The sequence below is a fragment of the Bos indicus genome, chromosome 2 (assembly GCF_029378745.1).
Source record: "Bos indicus isolate NIAB-ARS_2022 breed Sahiwal x Tharparkar chromosome 2, NIAB-ARS_B.indTharparkar_mat_pri_1.0, whole genome shotgun sequence".
NCBI classification, from domain to species: Eukaryota; Metazoa; Chordata; class Mammalia; order Artiodactyla; family Bovidae; genus Bos; species Bos indicus.
In genome coordinates, this window is record NC_091761.1 from 24,155,539 (window position 1) to 24,172,480 (window position 16,942).

General features: G+C 43.3%; 1 long non-coding RNA gene across 1 annotated transcript in view; it reads left to right on the top strand.

Annotated features, from left to right (window-relative positions):
- The first annotated feature begins 5,305 nt into the window (after nucleotides 1-5,305).
- The window catches only part of LOC139187251 (uncharacterized), a 36,564-nt gene continuing 24,927 nt past the window's right edge, over nucleotides 5,306-16,942 (top strand). Inside the window, exon 1 of the long non-coding RNA XR_011570806.1 lies at nucleotides 5,306-15,212. This is a non-coding gene — a long non-coding RNA (uncharacterized lncRNA). The remainder of the gene's footprint in view (nucleotides 15,213-16,942) is intronic.

Below are 16,942 nucleotides of genomic sequence, written 5' to 3' on the forward strand. Positions count from 1 at the left end.
TGAACATCAGGAAGTTCACAGTTCATGTATTGCTGAAGCCTGGCTTGGAGAATTTTGAGCATTACTTTACTAGTGTGTGAGCCGCGTGCAATTGTGCAGTAGTTTAAGCATTCTTTGGCATTGCCTTTCTTTGGGATTGGAATGAAAACTGACCTTTTCCAGTCCTGTGGCCACTGCTGAGTTTTCCAAATTTGCTGGCATATTGAGTGCAGCACTTTCACAGCATCATCTTTCAGGATTTGGAATAGCTCAACTGGAATTCTCATCACCTCCACTAGCTTTGTTCGTAGTAATGCTTTCTAAGGCCCACTTGACTTCACATTCCAGGATGTCTGGCTCTAGGTCAGTGATCACACCATTGTGATTATCTGGGTCGTGAAGATCTTTTTTGTACAGTTCTTCAAGACAGTCTTTGTTCCTTGCAAACAGAAGGAACCTAATCTGAAAAGCATACAGGTGAAAAGTAGTTTGCTTTTAGACAAAATCCTTCTACTTTAAACTAGATTATGGAAATATTGATAAGAAAAATTATGCATAATTAAGTATAATTTACCTCTGTGGAACCATTGTTTAAAAATCCAATGATTAGGTCTAAATGAAAAGGAATGTATTATATAAATTGTGATTTTTAAAGAGGTAGGTTTTAAAAAAAAACTTTTTGCTTTATTTTAATCAAATTTTTCTTCATATACATGGTCATTTTAGCACCCTTTAAGAAAAGAGATACAGAGATCCTAGCATGGGTTCCAAAAATAATTAAAATTATTAAAGTAAGACTTACAAGAGAAGTAGCAATAAATTGGGGATATTTGGCTTAGAGAAAAGTGAGCTAAGAGTGACTTTTTATTGCTGTAAGGAATATGGAAGGTTTTCAGTCAGTTATGTCTTGTACTCATAGAAACAGAAATGACCTTCAGTCAAAGCTTTTGTAATGAACACAAGGGAAGAGTCTGTTGGCCAGTTACAGAAGAAGGCCAAGGACTGTCTAGTCCTAGAGATGTTCAATAAGAAATTTAGAAAATACCTGGAAGTCATGGATGGTTGACAAATAGAGCTCAGTAGCATCTTTGAATCTGAGCTGCCAACAGAAACACACAATGCCTATCCATGAGTACCATGGGAAGCCATGAGTCAGATAAGAAGGAAGAAATATAAAGACTATAGAAGAAAAACAGAGGAAGAAGAAGAAATAAATATGAATGTACATCTGAGGAAGTGGTCAAGTTAGCATTCACCTATCAGATACTTCTGAAGGTCACTCTGACCTCTGTTATTTTGTACAATATAGAGTGTAATAGAGTTGTCATTATCAAATGCCATGCTTGTTTAGAAGTGACCCAAGTTGAGCATGACAAACAGAATAGCCAAGAGTTTCAGGCACTCACTCTGAATGCAGTATCGCTCCCCTACTCTCCACAAGAGCTCCTTGGGGACAGCTCAAACACCACAAGGGACCGGCCAAGACTGATTCACCAACTCACTTCAGGAACCCATCTGAGAGTGGCACCAGGGTGGGAATGCCTTGGCCAGAAGAATATCAATTATGGCGCCACCTTGCCCTGACTGTGCTACATACATCCCTATTCTTGGAGCTTGAAGGAAAATGGGAGATGTGGTCCCTATTTCTAAGAAACTGTGCTGTTGAAGACAAACTTGAAGGCAGCCTTGTCTTCAGGCTGGAGTATGAAGGGCTACATACTAATCTCAAATCCGTGTGTATTGCATGAGAAACCTTGAGCACACTACTGCTCTCAGTTCTCCCACTGCCATTCCTACAAAGCAGATTAGACTGACTTTCCTCTGACTGACATGACATCCTACATAGGACACATAACAGACATATCTGACTGAGTTTCTGTGTTTTGTTAAAGTTGGGTTTAGGGACTTTCCTGGTGGTCCAGTGGTTAGGAATGCGCCTGCCGATGCAGGAGACACGGGTTCAACTCCTAATCCCAGACGATCACACATGCTGTGGAGCAACTAAGCCAATGCAGTACAACTGCTGAGCCCTCATGCCCTAGAGCCCACGAGCCACAACTACTGAGCCCATGTGCCTAAAACCTGTACTCTGCAACAACAGAAGCCACCATAATGAGAATCCACACAACAATGAAGAGAAGCCCCCGCTTGCCACAACTAGAGAAAAGCCTGCACGGCAACCAAGACCCAACACAGCAAAGGAAAAAAAAAAGATGGGCTTAAAATAAAAAAGGAAGAGAGAGGAACTATGTGGTACTCACTACTCAGAATTCTTAGTTTATGGGCCACTATGGAGGCCATAAAGTTTTTATGCAAAAATAGACCTTGGGCAGCATGTAAAATTCAATCTTCTCATGTGTGTGGAGCTGAGAAAACTGAGGCCTGTAAAGGATTAGGGGCAGCAGAGGATGGGATCAGGAGCCCCCCAAATCTCACCAAGTATTTTTCCCAGCAGACCAGATCAGTGACACGTTCGTTTTCTCAAAAACAACCCAACATACTAGAATTCAGAGGCCTGTGTAGTAGAACACAACCATGGAGGTTCTATTTGCCCAGAAATCCTAAAGTGGTAGAGGCTGAGGAGATTCTGTGACTATGTCCTGACATCATGTTCCACTGGGGCTGGGTCCTGTCTATTTTCAACCGAACATGGTGCCCACCAGTCACTGCCACCAGGATCCACACACGGGCTTGCAGTCTTCCTGGTTTCATATACTTCTAATCCAGAGGTTTAGATGAGAAAAACACTGAGTGACAGCAACCCTCCTGTTCACAGCAGAGACTCTACCCTGGGATACATCAGTTCCTCCTAAAGTCAGTCGATTCAGATCAACTTACTCCAATACGCCTCGAATCATACTTGTTCCTGGCATGAGTGTGAAGCCAGTTTAATTTTTCACAACTGAATGAAGAAGTTATGCTAAATAAAAACAATGTTTTTAAAAAGTTAAAATATGAGTCATTATTAAACAAAGACATTTGGACAATAGAAATGTAAGAAACAGAAAGTGACATTTTCCACCCTGTCCAATACCACTCCCCTGAGACATTCATTGTTAGCAGTTTGGTTTACATCCTCCCTTTTAAACATGTAGGAACATGTTTATAAATATTTGTCTTTCAAGCTTTGACTAACTTAAGAAGCTCCCTATTAAAGACCATAGGTCAAATCCCTCTAATTAATGTATTAAGCCTACTGTGGGGATACTAAAGACAAACAAAATAACATAATATGGAAGAGGGTAACCTTCTTGCCTTGCTGTGACAAGCTTCAGAAGGATACCCCAAACATAAAAATAAGTCAAACCTGGTAATTGAAAAATAGGACTCCAGCTCTTACTAGAATTAAGAATAAGAACTGTGGAACTGAAATTATTTTCTAATACTATTCTGCTGAATTACAGATAGGTTTCTACAGAAGAAAGCTCTATTTTATACTAAATGGTATCTTCTTTAACACTCATTGGGAATCTACTTGGCACAGTCTCTCTGATGTTCTATGTTCTCTGCTGATTTCTTTTGGTTAAAAGAGTATCTATGGCTAGGGTGACTTCCCAAGTGGCGAGAATGGTCAAGAAGAACCCACCTGCCAATGCAGGAGATGTAAGAGACGTGGGCTCAATCCCTGGGTCGGGAAAATCCCCTGGAGGAGGGCAACCCCCTCCAGGATTCTTGCCTGGAGAATCCCATGGACAGAGGAACCTGGCAGGCTACAGTTCATGGGGTTGCAAAGAGTCGGACATGACTGAGTGATCAAGGACACACAATAAACATTATGGGAATCATCACCAACTTACCCTCAAATGATTCAGAAAAAAAATATATATATATATACAAAGATGGAGAGAGAGATTTCGAGAGAGAGAAGCAATGCTAAAGCAAATGGGCAAAATTTTAGCACGAATGGCTAGGGTGATGTTACCCTGATATCTGGAGAGGTGGTTATAACTTGGTCTGATTTGAAGAAACATTCTCTCCAGTCTGACTGTAAGGCAAGTCCAAGCCCAAATACCTGAGGGTTGTGCCCATACACGCTGTGATTGACGCAACATAACCTCAGGTGCTATTTATCTGAAGGGCTCCCAAGCCGCTGAGCTCCTGGCAGCTGCTCAAGAAGGAACGTCTGTACTTGGGAAGGACTAGTAGCTCCTGTTAAACTCGGGACCTGTAACTAGGTCTCAGAAAGCAATTAGCTTTCATTCAGTCCCTTGTAACTGAATAGGACACAAGGGCATGAGACCCAGGGAGTGTGTATTTAGCACAAGCACTAGATGAGGCTCTGTGCACTGTGGTTTAAGATACCAATGAGTCCTTTCTAGGCAGAAGGAGATGGGTACAGCTTAAGTGACTGTCAGCGCCTACCAAGGTTGAGCAATTTGTGTGATTACCCTTCATTTTTCCTCTCAGTTGGACACAACTCTGACCTCTAATCTAAATTTCCCCACGATGGTCTCTGTGGCCTTGCAGTGCTGTTCGCTGCCTGACTTTCTTCATCTGCAGAAGAGGGTTCTCAGTGCCCATCTCCAAAGGAGGAACAGCTGGTTCAAGCCCAAGATGGGTGTCGAAAATATGGATCAATGGTCACAGAATCTCATTTCGGCAATCACAAAAGATTGCCCAATGCCTTCTGTTATCCTGAATTAAAAAAAAAAAAAGATCAGTTACAACTTGAAATACGTTTGGGCAATATTTCTCAAACTGAGATTCATAAGTTCTGAAAGAATTTTTTGATTTGGGGTTTTTCTTAAGATTATGATCTAAGAAACATAATATAAGAATGTTCTGCACTATTGGGATGACCACCTTGTAACCAAATACTGTCTAGAGTTCAACACCTGCATTTGTGCCTCCAAGAGACCCAGCACTGAACAGAGCTATATACAACACTGTGCACACATTGTATACAAGGCAATGTGCCACACTGATTGGACAGCCAATATAAGGACCAATGGATGGGATCCCAATCGTAAAAACTAAAAAGAACATTTTTTGTCAAGTTCTCCCTAAAATTTCATTGGCATTTTTCATTAGGAATATGTTAGTAATCAAAGCTTACAGAGAAGGCAATGGCACCCCACTCCAGTACTCTTGCCTGGAAAATCCCATGGATGGAGGAGCCTGGTGGGCTGCAGTCCATGGGGTCGCTAAGAGTTGGGCACGACTGAGCGACTTCACTTTCACTTTTCACTTTCATGCATTGGAGAAGGAAATGGCAACCCACTCCAGTGTTCTTGCCTGGAGAATCCCAGGGACGGGGGAGCCTGGTGGGCTGCCGTCTATGGGGTCACAGAGTCGGACACAACTGAAGCGACTTAGCAGGAGCAGCAGCAGCAGCAGCAGTAATCAAAGCTTAACTGAGGAGACTGACTTATTAATAATATTGTGTCTTTAGTGGTAGAAATCTAGAACATGTTTCTCCATGTATTCAAATCCTCCTTCCTGTATATCAAAAGGAAATAGGTTTTTTTCCTAAATATAGGTCTAGAATATTTCTATTCTCATGTATTATATATTTTGTGTATGTCTGTCTTATTGTGAATTGGATCTGTTTTTTTATTACATTTTCCATTAATTGCCTGCATACAGAACAGTATTGATCTGCATAATTATTTATAGCTGATCCCCCTAAATGCTTATTAGTTCTGATAATTGAGTAATCCTAAATCATTTCACCCAAATGCCCTGAATGGCAGATACCATTTTAACTGATGTTATTAACTGAAATTTTTTTTAAATTTCTTATTCTATCATCACTTTCATTTGATTCCTTGATATTGTATTTGTTGTAATATACAATTTGGAGACACAATTTTATTATAAGATTTATCTTCTAGGATGACATGTCCTTCATATTTCCCAGTATGTTCATTCCAATTTGACAAACATAGGTTTTCAGTTGCTTCCCTTGCTTTTTAGACAGTCTTCTGAATTATTTATTTTGGCCATGCCATGCAGCTTACAGGATCTTAGTTCCCTGACCAGGGACTGAACCTGAGCCATAGAAGTGAAGTGCTGAGTCCTAACCACTGGCCCACCAGGGAACTTCTAAGATAATCTTCTAATTTTTAATTAGAATTATTTCATCTCCTTTTAAATATGTAAGTCTCGTAAGATATTTTATTGTAAACCAGCAATGTAACAGGTTCTAAATATTTATGCTACACTTTCTTTAGTCAGATGCCTTATATTAAATTTACCGATAACATTGAATAATAACACATTGTTTCAGATTTCCAAACAGTGACAGGTCAGAAGCAAAAATCTGGTTGCTATTGGCTGCCCCTGTGCCATGTCAAACTCTGGTTTCAAGCAGCAAAATTTGGCATTTTCGTTCTGTTCACTCACTGCCTTGGCCCAAGGAAATGACTTGGATGAGTGCCCTTCTTTTTTATTCAGAGATGCCATAGATTAATTGTAAAGACTTCCTTTCATCTACATAACAGAATGGGTTCAGATAGCCTTTTAAGCTATTATCTGCAGTTTGGAACTTTGTGCTGCAAAGTCAGCAGTTATACAAAAGGGGTCTGTTAGAAACACTGAACAATGAGAGTTTGACATTTTTCTCCTTCTGCTTCCAGAAAAGAACCAAAGCAACTATTTGATTACACTTATGTATTTCATAAAAGAATGTGGGGATATATTCATATGCCAGCAAACCTCATGGAAATGACAAAACTGTGCAGCTTGTTTAAGGGGACACTCATTAATACCTCACTCCCATTGAGCTGGTGGAAGGAGAGCGGCAGCAAATGATTCCATGTGCTTTACTAAGCACCCACACTGTGTGCTTTCTTAAATGTAAGAAAAACAAGAAGCCATGCAGAATCCAGGATGAACTCAGCCTTACATTGTAAGGAGAACAGTGAGGGAGGGGGAGAATAGTAAACAGTGTGCAACACACTTGGGATTTTGGCTGAAATAAAGCAATGTGTACAAATACTTTAAACAGAAATTAAACCAAAAAAAATTTCTTTTGCCCTTCTTTGTAAGTACTTCTTGGTTACATCAGTTGTTTTTCCTCTCTTGACTTCATTGATTTTGTGTGAATCATGTGCACATGCACGCTTGCATGCGTGCACATTCTTTGAATATAAATTGCTTTAATTAAAAACCACCTGAGCCAGAGAGCTCAGCTTAACAGGGTGAAGATTTAGCAGCAGGGCTTTCACATCCCAGTTGCCCTTCCAAAAGAGCTGAGATTTTCCAGGACAATCTCTTCTTTGAACCTAACATGAAAACACGTTAGAGCTCTTTTTGGAACAAAGAAATATACATAGGAAATAAAGACATTGTTTTTATCAAATTCTCTTCTTTTACTCTGACGTAAGCTGGCTAAGAAATAAAGTGTCTCCTTCCCGAGAGGAAAGTGGATCAAGTCTGTTTTCTCCATATCTAATCCTGCTCCCGATGATGGGTATTATAAAAATGCGGAATCAAGGTTTCCCATCTTCACTTCCCTGGAGTTTCATCCCAGTCTCCCTTCATTTATCCAGCACAGGCTGTGAGCCCACAGCTACTGAGCCAGTGTGAATCACAGGCTGGGTAACCAGTGCTGGGTCTGAGCTCCTTTATCTGGACCCTTCTGACACATTATTTATCATATTTATGTAAGCTAGTTCAGCCTCATTCTGGAACAAGGAAGAGTTTTTGGCTGTCAGAGACTGGGCTGCTCAGAACACCGAAGAGAACAACAAACCCATCTTTCCTCTACTGCATCGCGCCCCAAAGGCCCCCAGGCTAAGACCAATTCAGGGAAACTCATCATTCCGTCTGTACCATGTCCTTTGACATACATGGTATGTTTGTGGTGGCCCTCAAGCGTGCTGCTGCATAAAGCCAAGAGGTCAATTTCTTCTGGCTCTTTCAGAGCTCACCCATGGCCCCCAAACAATCCCTCTCCACCCAGAGACCCAACTGTAGGTTTGCAGAGAGAAGGTCCTTGCTGCATTTCATTGCCTCTGAAGTCTTTCCAGTACTTCCTTTCGGGGTCTCTCTAGCTTCGGCTCCCTTTGGATCTTCTACTTGCAAACCAGTTCTTGTTCTCCTTCTACCCACGTGTACTTGATCCCACCCCACCTTCAGCTTTGGATACAAATTCCAGTCCGTTTACATCCAGTACCAGCCTGAGGTCTTGGAATCCAGTTCAAAGACTGAAGTCCCATCTGCAAGATGCCTGATAAAGACACATTTCAGGACATGGGATGCACAGAATGTCCAGTCTGTGCTCACTGTCTCTCAGAGTTTGTTGTCATCATAATATCAAGAGGAACCGAAGTCTAGTCATGCTACTCCACAGTCTGGCATCTGAGAGCATCTAAGGAACATCCAAACCAATTGCTGACAAAAAGCACATGGTTCACCTCATGTGAAACTAGCCAAGCACTTCAGTAGATATAAAAAGGAAAGGATATGTAATAAACTGCCACTTTGAAACTTTTTAGAGTTTAAAATATTTTTGTTACACTTTTTCAACACCTACTATATACATGGCAGGTGGCTGACTCAGTGGCAGATAACAAATTTGAATGAAGACATAGTTGGTTAGCCCAGGAACTTTACAATGTCTCAGCGGAAATGAGATGCGTAAACAAATAGCAGTAATGCTATAACAAGTGTGAGCCCTGAGGACAGTGGGGACCTAAGGCAGAGCTTAGGTGGAGGGGTTAGGTCATTCTCCAGAAATTTATCCAAGGGCCTAGTTTGTTCCCAACACTAGGAATAGAGTTAAAAGATAGTCCTGGTTTTCAAGTTGCACACTGTCTACCAGGAGAGCAAGATAAACAGATGAATACAGAACAGCATAATACACAACATAATAGGGGGATTCAAGATATATAACTGACCAATCCAAACTGACTCCAATCATAAACTATTGGCTCCCTCAATGACTATACCAGCTGATGAGGAGAGAACTTTGTCTCTAGCCCAGTCTGGATGGACAGGGGGCTCCCTGAAGGAAGTGATGCCTGCTTAGACACTTGAAGGACAAGTAGAAATTAGCCAGGCAAGGTCATTTCAGACAGAGATGACAGCACCAATGCTTGGTAGAGTGAGTGCACGCTGCACATCCAGGCAAAGGGGCGTAACTTCACCACACAGGCTCGGGGAACATCCCGAGGGGCTTATCAGAAGCAGGCTCTGTGAAATGAGACAGAAGCCATCTAGAAGACATCAGAAGTGACATCTGAAGATAATCAGGACTGGAAACAAAATACACACACACGGTACTGCTGTTTACAACCAGAAGCCCAATATACACCCTGGATAACGAAGACCAACCCTGAGCTGAGGACTAAAATGAGGGAGATATTGGTAAATAAAGGGAAGCAGACCAAGGATGGAGAGTGGGAAACAAGAAAGCAGGCTACCTCAGGAAAGGCCTGATAACGTTTACCAAAGGGGGAAAAAAAAGGTAAAAACCGAACCATAAAAAGGATCCAATTATAACTGAATTCACAACTTAAATAAAGATAAGGTAATAAGACTGAATGCAAACATGGAAAATGAGTATACCCAGTGTAACAAGTGTAGCAAGCATCTGTTGCTTCTGCCAGCTCAAACCCATCCCCATTGCCTCCCAGGCCATGCAGTTCAAGTGGACCCGATTGCCTGGCCCGCCCTTAGCCATAGGTGTGGGAATATGACCCTAGTCTGTCCAAGGTAGCCCATCCCTCGGGCTCCAGGGATCGGTTCTCTGGTGAGCACGTGATCGTGAGCATGTGATCTCAGCATGGCAGAGACTGCCTGGCTGAGTCTCTGCCAGCACTTTCCTGGTGGAGCTCAAGGGAAGGAGCTCTTCCTCATTGGAAGTTGAAAGCAGGTTGCATGTGAACCTTGAGATGCTGAAAACCATCTTCATCAGTGAGAGATGGGGTTTTAATTACATCATTTCAGACTCTGCACTGCTGTTATTTGTACTAATTCCCATTTTAGCTAATTTCAACTGGAGTCTGTTGCTTGCAACTGAAAAGTTCCCGATTAACTCAAAAAAATTTGTAGTCGCTAAAATAATGATCCTCAGTGACAGGCATTGTGGACAGTTCCTAATAACATCCCTAAATGGCTAGATCCTACATATACTGAACTCTCCCAAATGGCAATACTGAAAGTGAGAGCCAGAGAGAACATTCACAGAAAGCACTAAGTTCTGATTTATTATAGAATTTCTGGAACCAAAAATTTATACAAAATTTACTCAAAAACTTCTGAGTCAGAAACATGGCCTAAAATTTTTTTTTCCAGTTCAGGGTGGCAGAGTAGAAGGATGTGCACTCATCTCCTCCTGCAAGAGCACCAAAATTGCAACTAGCTGTTGAACGACCATTAACAGGAGAACACTGCTGCTGCTGCTGCTAAGTCGCTTCAGTCAGGTCCGACTCTGTGCGACCCCATAGACGGCAGCCCACCAGGCTCCCCCGTCCCTGGGATTCTCCAGGCAAGAACACTGGAGTGGGGTGCCATGAACACTGGAACCCACCAAAAAAAGGTATCACACGTCCAAAGGCAAAGAAGCTGCAGAGAGACAGTAGGAGGGACACAATCATGATAAAATAAAATCCTATACCTGTCGGGTAGGTGACCTGCAAACTGGAGAACAATAATACAAATACAGAAACACGGCCAACTGATGCCTTCAGTCCACAAACACTTACTGAGCAGGTCCAGGGCCAGCACTGTGCTGGGTCCTGGGAGGAAACAGCATCCACACACAGAGAGAGGCACAGTCTAGAGAGACAGACATGTGAACACGAGCAGTCAGAGCTGTCATTTAGGGAAAACAAAGTGCTGTGGGAGCTCAAAGGAAGAAGCAAACAGCTTCCTTCCCTCCGAAGTAAGGACAGCCCTTCCGTTTCAGTGGAGAATAGATCCCAGACATGCTCAACCACCACATTCACTTGAAGCGTGTTAGTTATGGCTCAGGCTTTGAGACGCTTCTGCACTCAAGTGGAAGAAGGGGAAGCTGTACCTGTCAAGTTCCCACCCTGCGCCGGGCATGGTTACGCCTCTGTGTTAACTCAGGTGACAAGGTGCTCTGTGACATGATGGAAGTACCAGGGCCTTGACATGCTCTGAGATCTTCAAGAAAAAACAGCTAACCAGTCTGACAGTCCTGGTGATTTAAATACTACTGACTCAGTCAAAATGTAAGGAGGGTGGGGGGCAAAGAAGCCAGTAATCAAGGCAATTTTAATGCAAAAAAAATCCAGAATAAACAAAATATCCACATTTTAAATAAAGATGAGATCAGACCCTGCACTTGAATGACTCACCCTCACTCACCTCCCTCTTAACTCCAGCCTTGCTCCGGAGATGGGGGTTCTGTGGATCTTGTAAGCTTCGTCATCTCCTGTCTGTCTTCCTGTCCCAAATAGCAAAATTGTCCTTAAAATGGGTGTGACTCATGTGCCCATATTTGGGGACAACAGGATCGTGTGAAGTCAGAAACTGCCTCCTGTGCCTCCTATGGAGAGAGGGAGGAAAGAAGGGAGATCCCCCCTGCATCCATGGGGGCTGGCACAGGGGTGGAGCCCAGTCTCACTACTGAGATTTGGAGAAGGCTTGGGTGGAGGGTGAGGAGACTGTGTGTCCTGTGAGAAGACCTCGCTCACCAGGATTATTAAAAACAACACCAGGGACTTCCCTGGTGGTCCAGTGGTTGGGAATCTGCCTTGCAATGCAGGGGACATGGGTTCCATACCTGGTCAGGAACCTGGGATCCCACGTGTGTGTGTGTGTGTGTGTGTGTGTGTGTCTCTCAGTCAGGTCCAACTCTTTGCGACCCTGTGGACTGTAGCCTGCCAGGCTCCCCTGTCCATGGAATTCTCCAGGCAAGAATACTGGACTGGTTTGCTATTTCCTTCTCCAAGGGATTTTTCTGACCCAGGAATTGAACCCAGGTCTCCTGCATTGCAGGCAGAGTCTTTACCATCTGAGCCACCACGGACTCTCACATGCCTTGGGATAAGTAAGCCCTGGTGCCACAATGAAAGATTCCTGCATGACCCAATAAAGACCAGGTATGCTGCAACTAAGGCCTGATGCAGCCAAATAAATAAATAAATAAATTTTTTAAAAATAAGTAATAAACAACACTAGACCCTCTTGAGCGGTGATGACCCTCTCTAGTTCCCTGATGGGATTAGCCAAAACCTCTCAGGAGTTTTGAAGACACCAGTAAGTAATGAAATTCCCCAATTCCCTCCATTTCTCCTCTCTCCTCAGTCCTTTACTCCAGCCCCATTCTCTAGGAGCCTTTGGGGCCAAGAACGCCATGAACAGAATTGTCCTCACCTGGTTCCATGCAAAGCAAAGGGAATGACGCAGAACAGAGGATGAGATGGTTGGATGGCATCACTGACTCAATGAACATGAATTTGAGCAAACTTTGTGATATAGTGAAGCCTGGTGTGCTACAGTTCATGGGATCACAAAGAGTCAGATGTGACTTAGCGGCTGAATAACAACAATAAGCTACCAACTCAGAGGTCCCTGGAGAGAGACAGGGACCTGAGATCTAGCCAAATTCTTCTCCTAAACTATCCATTTTTTTTTTATCTACAAATTGAAGGTAATATTTGTTGCCTTGCTATATCAAAGTGTTTCTAAAGAAAAAAGGGCTACAAAACAGAAAGTGCTTCAGATATAAGAAATTATTCTGTATATTTAGCTACAGAATTTTCCAAAAGTTATTTTTAACTTGCTTTTAATAAAACATAAGGGTGGGGAAGTTCTTGGCATTAGCTGTGATTTGTACTGAATGGGGAAGAATGACACTTCATTATCCACAATAAAATAACCAAAATAGATAACATTTATGTGCCACACATCATAGTAGGTTTGTGTATATTACCTCATTTAAAGGTATGGTTTTTTTTTAATAATGGAGTTCAAAGAAAATTAAAGGGAATTTATGTATCTTCTGTTTATTAAGAGATTCATTCATTTGACAAAAACTTATGAATGGGTAAATGAAGATAGTCTCTTTACATCTACATGTTTAAGGCCTCATGGGATTTCATGTTATCTTAAAAGATTTTTGGAGTCATTTATGAAAAAAACAATTTAACCAATAGTTGGATTATACTGACATCAAAAGTTATCTCAGGTTCTGAATTGGAGTCAAATGTTCTTTCCCCTACTGATACCTTAAAACCCCATGCAGTTTTTTTACATTTTGACTTTTGACTTTTGATTTGTCTCCACTCTTCCTGGAAATCATCATAACGCCCTCTTGTAGCTCGTGCAAAGCAGCCATTCAAAAACATTTGGTTAACACCTACTGTTAACACCAACTGTTGCTAGGTGCTGAATCAACGAGAATAAATATAGCCCAGCTTTTGTCTATGAAGCTACTGCTGCTGCTGCTAAGTTGCTTCAGTCGTGTCCGACTCTGTGCAACCCCATAGACGGCAGCCCACCAGGCTCCCCCGTCCCTGGGATTCTCCAGGCAAGAACACTGGAGTGGGTTGCCATTTCCTTCTCCAATGCATGAAGGTGAAAAGTGAAAGTGAAGTCGCTCAGTCGTGTCCGACTCTAGAGACCCCATGGACTGCAGCCTACCAGGCTCCTCCGTCCATGGGATTTTCTAGGCAAGAGTACTGGAGTGGGGCGCCATTGCCTTCTCCGTCGTCTATGAAGAGATCATTGTTAAATGAAGACACACACAACAACCGGGCTTCCCAGGTGGCTCAGTGGTAAAGAATCCGTCTGCCAATGCAGGAGACGCAGGTTGGATCCCTGAGTCAGGAAGATCCCCTGGAGAAGGAAATGGCAACCTGCTCCAGTATTCTTGCCTGGGAAATCCCATGAACAGAGGAGCCTGGCAGGTGGCAAAAGAGTCGGACACATCTTAGCGACTAAACACCACCACCACAATTACAACTCCTTCTGATATGTGGCAACAGAGAGGAATGGGCATGAAAACCACAGATTTTGAATTCTTCACATTCTAGGGGAGAAGAGTACAAAACTCACTTTGTAACACCGAATGATGTTTTCAGATGATCAAGAGAAAGATCTACAACCAAATGAGAAAAAAACTGAAGTTGGTGTTTGGAAACCTCCTCAGGAAGTGTGGATTAACACACTCTTGAGAGATGTCCCTCTCACCCCAGCATGCAGGGCTTTTGGAGTCAGATGGTGAGATCAATCACTGAAGCATCGGATTTCGGAGCCAGCTGGAAAGAACTGGCTGGACTCCAGCTCTATGGAATGGCCTGGGAGGGGCAGCCCCCTGGATAGGCATCCTGCCCTGTTTGCTTAAAGCCCTTACTGCATGTGCTGTGGGCAGCAGCTGACCCATCTAGGACATCCCCGCCCCCGTGCCTTTCCCAGGTGTTCTGGTAAAAACTGGGGAAAGGAGAAGGGAGAGAGAAACAGAGCCCAGAGGAAACTCTCAGATGAGTTAAAAAAATGAACTCTCTAGCTCACTAAGCCACAGAGCATCCATTTAAAACACTAAGGCAACAACCAGGGAGCTACAAGTCCTCCCCATTTAGCCCTTTATTTTGGCCTTGGCTCCTCGAAATAAATAACTGACACCCAAACAATTCAAGTCACTTGGAAATAGCCCCTTCCGTGAGAGTTGGACTGTGAAGAAAGCTGAGCACCGAAGTGATGTTTTTGAACTGTGGTGCTGGAGAAGACTCTTGAGAGTCCCTTGGACTGCAAGGAGATCCAACCAGTCCATTCTAAAGGAGATCAGTCCTGGGTGTTCATTGGAAGGACTGATGCTAAAGCTGAAACTCCAACCCTTTGGCCACTTCATGTGAAGAGTTGACTCATTGGAAAAGACTCTGATGCTGGGAGGGATTTGGGGGCAGGAGGAGAAGGGGACGACAGAGGATGAGATGGCTGGATGGCATCACTGACTCGATGGATGTGAGTTTGAGTGAACTCCGGGAGTTGGTGATGGACAGGGAGGTCTGGTGTGCTGCGATTCATGGGGTCGCAAAGAGTCAGACACGACTGAACGACTGAACGGAACTGATTCTTGCCAATAATTGTAATTATTTTCCCACACATGATTTGAGGACTGTTGACCGTCCATGCCTTCTCCAGTGAACACTCTGCCTAATTGTAAAACTCTTGTTGCTAGAACAGGTGGGTATCCAGATGTAAGAAATCGGAGGCCTGGGCCAACCAGCTGAATTGTCACACAGGAAGTTGGTGGTAGAAGGCCTAGAAGACCACAGCCTAGAGCTGGACTCCTCACCGAGGGCTTCGGTCAAAAGGTACAAAATACTGAAGGAGAAAGAATGATAGAGTTTAATTTGTGAAAGGTTTTCTATATATTGACAGGTTTCATGTACCTTTTTTTTTTTTTCTTGGCAAGGCTGGGGTCATCTGCTCAGTCTCTGACTGTGCCTCAGGTTCTTTGACTCTGGGAGAACAGCCTTAAGGCGCAGCCTGAGAATCTTGCATGCACTCCCTGGTCTCCTCACCTCCATTACAGAAGGTTTGCCTGGAAGCCGCCCAGGCCAAATCCTCCCCAGGGAAGGGAGAGGATCCCTCCTGAAGAGCTCAGGGATCTCCCGCCACCTCCAGTGCGCATGTGCACCCCGGTTCTGGCAGAGACCATCGCTGGAATTTAGCAAGAAGCCTGCAGAATAATTTCTATTGCTGTGGGGCTAACAGCTGTTAAGGGCTCATTAGGGAGTGTCAGTTTTCCACAGGCAACTGCATTTCTGAGAAAAGTATATGGACTTAGGGGGGAAAAAAAACAACAACCCACAAACCGAGCAGCTCTTTCTATTTCAAGAGAACAAGTTGTTGAATCTGAAGTGGCAAGAGAGTTCGCCAACCCCTTGATCTCCCACTTCTGGCACGTTCCAGCCACTCTGGGCTAAGATGTGGGTCTGGACTATAAAATAAGCACTTCCCCTGCCCGCCTCCAAAATACATGCTGAGAACATGGTGAACTGCCTTAGGAATTCTTCACAATCAAGGAGGAAGTCAGTGAGACTTGGGTTTGAAAGATGTGGCCAGCCATTTATGGCACGTGCTTGGATATCCGTTTATCACCTTGTATTTGGGAATGTTAGCAAGTACATGTACAGTGACTGGTGTTTTGAAAGAAATGAAGGAGGCATAAGATGCAACCCTTGCCCTAGAGGAGCATACAATCTGGAATGAGGGCTAACCCCTTGGATTTAAAGACCAAAATAAGACTCAGTAGTACACATAATTCAGAGATGGTATCCCATGGCACTCAGAGAGCTTAGGAAGCAGAGAAATCACCGGAGGATGGAAAGCGGTCCTAAGTCTCCCTTTCTTCAGGCCCTCTGTAGATGCTGTTCTCCCAGGAGTCTATCCCAACCCTCTTGCTCAGTCTGACTCTTCGGCTTCAGTGATTCCTCAGAACCCAGTTTAGGACTCTCTCAGCTGCTACTGACACGTACACAACTTGAAAGAGTATTAAGAGAGTGGGTTTCATAGAGAACATATTTGTGGCTGTCACGGGAGATGTGGGGAAAGCAGAAGGAAGGAGTGGGAGTTTGGGGCTAACAGATGCAAACTATTATATACAGAGTGGATAACAATGAGGTCCTATTGTACAACACAGAGAACTATACTCAATATGTGATAAACCATAATGGAAAAGAATATATACATATATGTGTGTGTGTGTGTGTACAGAGGATGAGATGGTTGGATGGCATCACCGACTCAATGGACATGAGTTTGGGTAAACTCTGGGAGTTGCTGATGGACAGGGAGGCCTGGCATGCTGCGGTTCATGGGGTCGCAAAGAGTCGGACACGACTGAGCGACTAAACTGATGTGTGTACAAACATACATGAAGAATGTATACGTATCACTGAATCACTTTGTTTTACAGCATAAATTAACACAATAATATAAATCAACTACACTTTAACTTTAAAAAATTTAAAAAAAAAACACTGGGTCTCCATCCTGGCTGCACATCAGAATCACTTGGGGACCTTTGCTAAGTCGCTTC